The sequence below is a fragment of the Hydra vulgaris genome, chromosome 12, assembly GCF_038396675.1.
Source record: "Hydra vulgaris chromosome 12, alternate assembly HydraT2T_AEP".
Taxonomy (NCBI): domain Eukaryota; kingdom Metazoa; phylum Cnidaria; class Hydrozoa; order Anthoathecata; family Hydridae; genus Hydra; species Hydra vulgaris.
The window spans coordinates 47,336,691-47,345,092 of record NC_088931.1 but is presented as its reverse complement, the minus strand read 5'-3'; positions in this window follow the sequence as shown (position 1 = coordinate 47,345,092).

The window sequence follows — 8,402 nt, the reverse complement described above, 5'->3', positions numbered from 1 at the left end:
ATATCTACTCGAAAATAGACTTAAAACAAATTTCCGAACAACAAAGACATTCACTAGACAAACCGATTGATTTAGCCGAAGTCAAAAATGAAATAAAAACAATGAAAAACAACAAATCACCCGAAAAAGATGGGCTATCCGCGGCATTTTATAAATCTAACATTATTATCTTAGGAGAAAGTCTAGTTAAAGTCCTAAACGATATAATAAAGAAAAGCGAAATATCAGAAGCCCAGAAACAAGCCATAATAACTTGCCTCTATAAAAAAAGGGGATAAGGCCGATATCTCAAACTGGCGACCCATATCACTTCTTAACACCGACTACAAAATACTTACTAAAATAATCTCAAACCGACTAACAAATATACTATTGTCAATCATCAAAGAAGAACAAACCGCATGCATCCCCCACAGATCCATTCACGAAAACCTTGCATACACTAGAGACATTATTTACATCGCCAACAAAAACAATTTAGATGCCTCCATCGTATCCATCGATCAAATAAAAGCTTTCAATCGCGTTGACAGGAACTTCTTATATGACTGCCTATTTAATTTTGGTTTAAGCGTGCAATTTATAAACCTTATCAAAACACTGTACTATGACATAAGTTAACATCTAAAAATAAACGGTTTCCTATCAGAAAAAATAGACATACACAGGGGAGTACGAAAAGGATGCCCTCTTTCAATGACACTTTACGTTCTCCAAGCTGAGATTTTTGCAGGATACATCCGTAAAAATACCGAAATAAAGGGAATAACTCTCAACAACAAAGAGACAAAGCTCCAACAATACGCCGATGACACAAACTTTTACCTCTCTTCAGACAACTCTATAAAAGCTCTAGACAACGCCCTAAATGTATACAAACAAGCCACTGGAACAAAACTAAATACTACTAAATGCCAAGGTCTGTGGCTCGAAATGAACAGATCTCTGATAAAAGAAAATTTCCTCAATTTTTCCTCGCACAGCAACACTCTCCAGAGCAAAGGTATAACCTTCTCAAACACAAGTAACTACATAAACCGTCAATGGAATGAGAGTATCAACAACATAAGCAACAAAATTGATAGCTGGAAGCGATTCAAGTTATCCATAAAAGGTAAAGCTGTCATAATAAATCAAAGTCTTTTAAGCAGTTTATGGTATTTAGCCTTCACAATACCCATTCTGACAAGAAAATCAAAATAATTAAACGTAAAATAGAACAATTTCTATGGAATAACAGCACCGTAAAAACCCCTAACCATACATCAAAGCTTCCGATAGACCAGGGAGGTTTAAATATAGTCAACGTAAAGAAAAAACTCGTATCTTTACAGCTGAGCTGGATCTCAAAGTTATATAACGAAAACAAAAACGGCGCCTGGAAAGACTCAGCTTCCTACATACTTAATCAATACCGAAACGCTAATCAAGGAAACCTTGTCCTTCTCACATCACACTCATACGAATCTTTAAAAACTCTACCTCCGTATTACCAAAAAACAATGAATTATTGGAAGAAATTTTACCTAAAACACAATAACCATAAGAATCTCACCATCAAAGAAGTACTAATGCAACCAATACTTTTTAACCCATACATACACAACAAAATCCAAACTATTAAACCAACTCCATAATCCATAAATAATAACATAATTAAGCTAGGGGAAATATCAAAAGTATTTGTCCAGGGCTTTCTGAGATGCCAAGTTATTGGTATAAAACAACGCTTCTTAACAACCATAATAAAGTCATTACCACCCCAATGGAAAAACATCATAAACACCCAAAGTCAAAGCCTCGACTACATCAAAACGTCGTTGTGCATTAGCACCAAAAACAACCATCGACTACGATTCTTTGACTTAACTCCTAAAGCAATTTAAAATACTTCTCTAAATATAAACGATAAAAGTACACCCAATAAATTTTACAGATGGGAGGATATTTTCAACAGTATGAATAATACCGCAACAAAAGAATGGGTCCCTTTGTTTATATCCATACACAAAACCAAAAGCAACAACAAAACTTGATAAAATAAAGTATAAGCTAATACATTTTGCACTACCCACCAATACACTTTTAAAAAAAAGAGGCTATATAGTAGAAGATCTCTGCCCACAATGTATGAAGAAATCAGAAAACATACAACACACGATGTTTAAATGTGAAAAAGTTCAACCTTTAGTAAAATACACTTTGATCCTCATTCACAAAATATACCCATACCATATACCTCCTAAAAACACTTTCAAATCACTTCTTTTCTTTTCATCAACTTTTGTAAATAAATTTTATATCGGAAAACTTATTACTAACGAACTATTATACATAATATATTGCAATAGAATGAGGTTGTTCCACGACAAGAAAATTTACCCCAGAAGGACGCTCATGCTGGAATTCCAAGGCAAAATTAAAAGAACTTTGTCAGAAGAATTCCAAATTTCTATAATTTTTAATAAAAAGCTTTCTTTTCTACAAGAATGCAGAAATAGCTGGAGCGGAGAAAACAATATTAATCTTTTTTTAATATAAATCTGAAATTAATATTATTTCTTAAACGTGAACCCCCTGGGAGTCTGTCTTGATGTATTTTAATATTTATGTAAAAATGATTTACACATCTACTGTCTGAATTATCACATCCCCCTTAGTAAATCATGCAAAACGAGATGTATGATACTGATATGATATAAATTATTATCATATTTACTGTAAATGGGAACTTCTAGAACTTTTGATATTTAAGTTGTAGGACTTTTCTTTTACTATAATCAAATCATATGTATTCTGAAATAGATTTTACTTTTCATGGAATATTTACATATAGTCCAAGTACTAATTTTAAGTAAACACCATAATAAGAAACATAAATTAAAAAAAAAAAAAAATCGTAATGAAAAACGAAAAACTTTATGGAATAATAATTAAGTAAGAAGTTTGAAATATTTTGGACAAAATTCAATTTACTTTTATACGTCTATCTAGAATAAAAGACTTTTATATACCTAATTTAAATATAGCAATAAAAGAGAAGTAGATTATAATAATATACAACATAACAACATTGTAAATTATATAGTAATATAAGTATCACTAATAATAATGGGCAATAATAATAAAAACTCCAGTTATTGGTAATAATAATCAAAATGATAATAATATTAACGATAAAAATGATAATTCTATTAATAATAATAATAACAATATTAACAATAATATTAATAGTAATAATAATAACAACAGCAATAATAATACTAATAACAATAATAAAAATAGCAATATTTATAATAGTGAGAGTTGGAAATAGAATAGTGATATTATTTTGAGAAAACGTTAAGAAAGAGCAAGTATTAGTAGTAATAAATCAGCATTGAAATGAAGAAAGTAGTAGAAAAGAATTTTAAAAAAGATCAAGTATTTACGTAGGGTAGTTAACAAGTAGTTACGAGGTAAACAAGTAATTACGAGGGTCACTATTTATATTTCGGGAATAGAAACAAAAACAAATAATTAAGCTGCAAATATATTTTTATTAATTTTCAAAGTACTCGCCACGATGATCGACACACTTTTGCATGCGCTTAAACCAATTTTCAAAGCATTTATTCCATTCCGATTGAGGTATCTCCAAAAGATGATTTTTGAACGCTTCAATAGCTTCTTCAAACAGATGGTTGTGTACTACTCAGAATTTATTGTTCTACGATCCTCTAGAGGCACTGTTGCAATATGAACAATTTTTCCGAAGAAACAGGCCACCATTTTCTTTAAAGTGCTTCGTGAGCGAACAACTTTGTTGGATTTGGTTCATCTTGGAACACCCTTACAGTCGACTGCTGCTTACTTTAGGGCTCATACGAATATATCCATGATTCGTCACCTGTCACGATCTTATAAATGTCTTTTGAAGCACCGCGGTTGTATATCTTAAGCATTTCTTTCACCAATCGACACGAGCCTTTTTTTGAGCGATTGTCAAATTATGTGGGATCCAACGCGAACATAACTTTTGCACATATAAGTGTTCATGTAAAATCACATACAGTATTGGACTAAACATTTGCAACCAACATCGAACAATGCTAAAAAGTGTTCCTAATTTTACATGTCTTAAAAACGAAACGAACTATACTACCACAGCAAACAGTTCAGGAGTCTGGAGTCATAGCATGCCATGACATGAGCAATCAGCTGACAGATGACAGCACACAGGCAAAATTTCGTTGACAAGTGCCATTTTGCAGCGAACAAAACAAGTGCAACTTTTTTGGTTTGTTTCATTTTCTTAAGTCTGGTCCGTGTCAACGTCACGGAAGTTTTTTAATAATTAAAGGAAGTATCCAGAAGTTTCCAGAACCATGCAGAAGCTTCCAGAAGTTTTCAGAAGAAGCATCTGGAAGCATCCAGTAGCATCCAGAAGTATCCAGAAGCTTCCAGAAGCATCGAAAAGAAACATCTAGAATCATCCAGAATAGGTTCACACAGGTTCATTTTACTACATAAGAGACATGTAAATCGACATGTAATTCAGTCAGTATATGGAAGTCAATCAGTCAGTATTATCAAGACAGTTTATCGAAGTGAGTTTTATCAAAGTGTTTTATCGAAGAACATCAATACAAGAAGTGAAATACAACAAGTGTTTCATTACATCAATACAGTCCCCATCCAACAAAAACGTTGTGTTCCACAGAGCATTATTGTATCATCACAAGGTAAATGTAACACGGTAAGCCTTGAAAAGCGTGATTACTTATTTTTATTATTTTTATGACTTCAAGTGCAAAAATGGGTCCCGACAGTCTTGGATTGGAACTAAGAAAGAAAATTATTGGCGATTACGTAAGTGGAATGTCACAAAAAAGTATTTGTGATAAATATCGCGCGAATTAATGGACCGTATTAAGACGATGTTCCAAATATCGTTCTACGGGGAAGTTGGCAGCAGATAAAAAAGATGGAAGACCGCGTTCCACCACTTCTAGAGAGGATTCTATGATCGTGAGATCTGTCAAGAAGGATCCCTGGATATTATCAGTCGAGATACAAAAGCAATTAGAGCTGCCTGTATCGGACCGAACAATCAGACGACATGCTATTGAAGCCGGATTGTTTTCTCGACGCCCTGCAAAGAAACCGCTGATTTCACTGAAAAACCAGAAGAAAAGACTCCTGTTTGCTACATCTCATATTGACTGGAATGTGCAGAAATTGCGAACTGTCCTGTTCAGTGATGAATCGAAGTTCAACATCATTAGGAGCGATAACATTTGCCGTGTACGTCGACCGGCCGGAAAACGCCTCGATTTACGTTACTGCCATAAGACCGTGAAGCATGGTGGAGGCAATGTAATGGTCTGGGGTGTTTTTCTGCTAACGGTCTAGGTCCAATACATCGAAACGATGGAATAATGGTCCGTTTCATGTATAAAAATATCCTGAAAGATGTTATGTTACCTCATGCTGAATGGAATATGCCAATAAAATGGGTTTTTCAGCAAGACAACGGTCCGAAACACACTGCATAAGTAGTCAAACAGTGGTTTCAAGACAACCACCTATCGGTGATGGATTGGCCGGCTCAATCTCCGGATCTCAACCCTATCGAGAACCTGTGGGAGATCGTCAACCGCAGAATTAATCGTGAAGGTGTACGTAATAAGGATCAACTGTTTGAACAAATCCAAATGGCCTGGGCAGCGATTCCACAAAGTTTCATTGATCACCCGATTAAATTTATGCTTCGAAGATGCAAGGCTGTGATCGACAACAAAGGATTCGCCACGAAATATTGATAGCGAAATACAGCTTGGTCATGATTTTGTCAAGTTGCACTTGTTTTGTCCAGAAGGAAATCAACTTTTTTAAATACTTTTGATTAATTTATTAATTTTCGTGTACAAATAATGAACTTTGTAATGAATAAAACTTGAAGAACTTTGTCTCTAAACAGTTACATAGTTATTTCTCTTAATTGAAAAAATGCAGCACTTTAATATAAAGAAACTAAATTAGCATTATTTGGTTGCACTCGTTTTGTCCGATACTGTATATGCTGGTGGAACTAATGCTTAGGGGTGCCTCATTCTCACAATCGGTTACATGACGATCTTGCTTATTCATTTCGTGCACAGCATTGATGTATTCTGGCACTACAGTCGATTTTGGACGACCTTCACGAAACTCATCGGACAGCGAACTGCGACCACGATTAAATTAACTATACCAGCGATACACAGTGGTTTTTGATGGAGCTTCATCGTCAAGTCAAATTAAGTTGATTGACGCACTCTTGTTGTGATAATCCACGTCGAAAGTCGTAAAAAACCATCGCACAAAAATGTTCACGATTCAGTTCCATTTTTTGCCGATACGAAACTTTCAACTAAATATAAAATAAACAATAGCGTCCGTATGACAAAATGTTCTGAGTACGTATACCGTAAAAAATGTCAAACTTTACGATGGAACCGTCAGGTGGACTCACATGACATCAGTGTTGCCAATTCCCGAAATATAAATAGTGACCCTCGTATAAAACAGCATTGAAGAGAATAAAGTTAAAATGGATAGAAGATAGTTAGCAGTCGAGTAGCATAGAAATTAGAAAGAATATTTGTTAATAAAAAATTAAATAGACTGTTTTTAAATTCGGAAAAGGTAGGGAGAGATTTAACTGCGAGGGGAGACTATTCCATGTGCATATGCTCTGATATTGAATCGATTCATGTCTATGGCAAACAGTTCTATGTTTAGGTATAGATAATTTGAAGCTTTTAGCTGATCGAAGTTGGTAACGAGTATTTTATTTATAAGTAAAAAAATCAGTAAATGGAGGAGGTAAGGTTTAATGTTGCTGTTTCCAAACAAACAAACAGTTGGAGTGTTGAATAAGGTCTTTTAACTTAAGTATCTTTGATATGTAGTAGAGGATATTAGGTTCAGAGTTAAAATATAGGAACATAGAATAGAAGTGTTAATTTTAATTTAGTTATTATAGTTATTAGTGCAACATATCATTATTATTTTAGCTTGATTTAAAGATTGTAATGTTATATTAATATTTAATTTTTTTCCAAATTTGTGCATATCGATTTTTGTTATGAATATGTTTTTAAGTTTTATGTTTGTTATTTCTTATGTTCTACAAAAAACAAGTATTTATGTGCAAATTGACAAATGTTTCTGACCATAAGGTTCTGCTCAACTTCATTTTTTATGCTTAATTTGGCTACTGTTGAAATATGGTTTTAATTTAGTAAATTTTCATGAATTAAAATTTACTTTATTAATAATTAGCCAACAGTTTAGGTAATAAAATTGAATTCATTACTATTAAGGTAAGAACAACTTTGTTTTCTGGTAACACCATTAAACAGTTTTTTTTAATTAATTTTTTTTTATTGGTATTTTTCATTAAAACAGTTTTTTATGATTATTATTATGCCATTGCTATTTTGTGTAAACTATATATTTATATATATAAAAGATAATTCAGTTGACACATTTCTGAAAATATAATAGTTTTTTTATACTTTTAAACTTAAAAAGATGAAATAAAGATTTTTTCTAAGGGTTGTAGCAACCTTTTTGAAATTGGTATTTGTAAAACAAGGACTAAGTCAAAAATTATAAAAAAATGCTGAATTAAATCGAATAAGTTTGACTCTTTCGTGAATCAAAAAAATTAACTTTAAGCTAAAAAAAACAAAACATTTTATTGAAATTAAGCCTCAAAAATTGTCGAAATTTAAAAAAAATCATGTATCTTTGATACATGATTTTTTTAAATTTCGTGGATCGCAAATCTCGATTTGTCAAAAATCAGGTTTTCTTTTTTTTAACCATAGTACAAAACTTATGTTAGGATGTTAAATTCTATTGAAATCACGATGAAGCAGTAGTTAAAAAATTGCGCTTTCGACCGCAAGTAACACTAGAATTGAATTGTTTTATTCGTGTTGACGTCATTATGCAAAATTATTTATAAGTACGTGCATAGTGTCGGCACCGCCAACAAGATAACTTTGATATCACTATCTTAAAAGTACGCGCATAGTGTCGGCACGCCACGGCCAACGAGATAACTATGAAATCAATATAAAGACAAAAAATGGCCCCGACAGTAACCTCGAGAAATTTATTTTAATTTAAAAAATTAATTTTTGATTTTTATATTAAATTCATAAACAATTTTGCATAACGATGCACTTTAAGTAAATAATTCCAACCTTTTTTCTTTTTTTGAAAAATAAAAATAGCACCACACAATTACTCCACACTTAACTATAATACAAATAACTTTTAACTAGTAAAATTTTCAAGTAACATTAACCAATATTAGAAAAAAAAAAAAAACTGTAGTGTTTTGACTTATGTGGTTTGTAACTAGA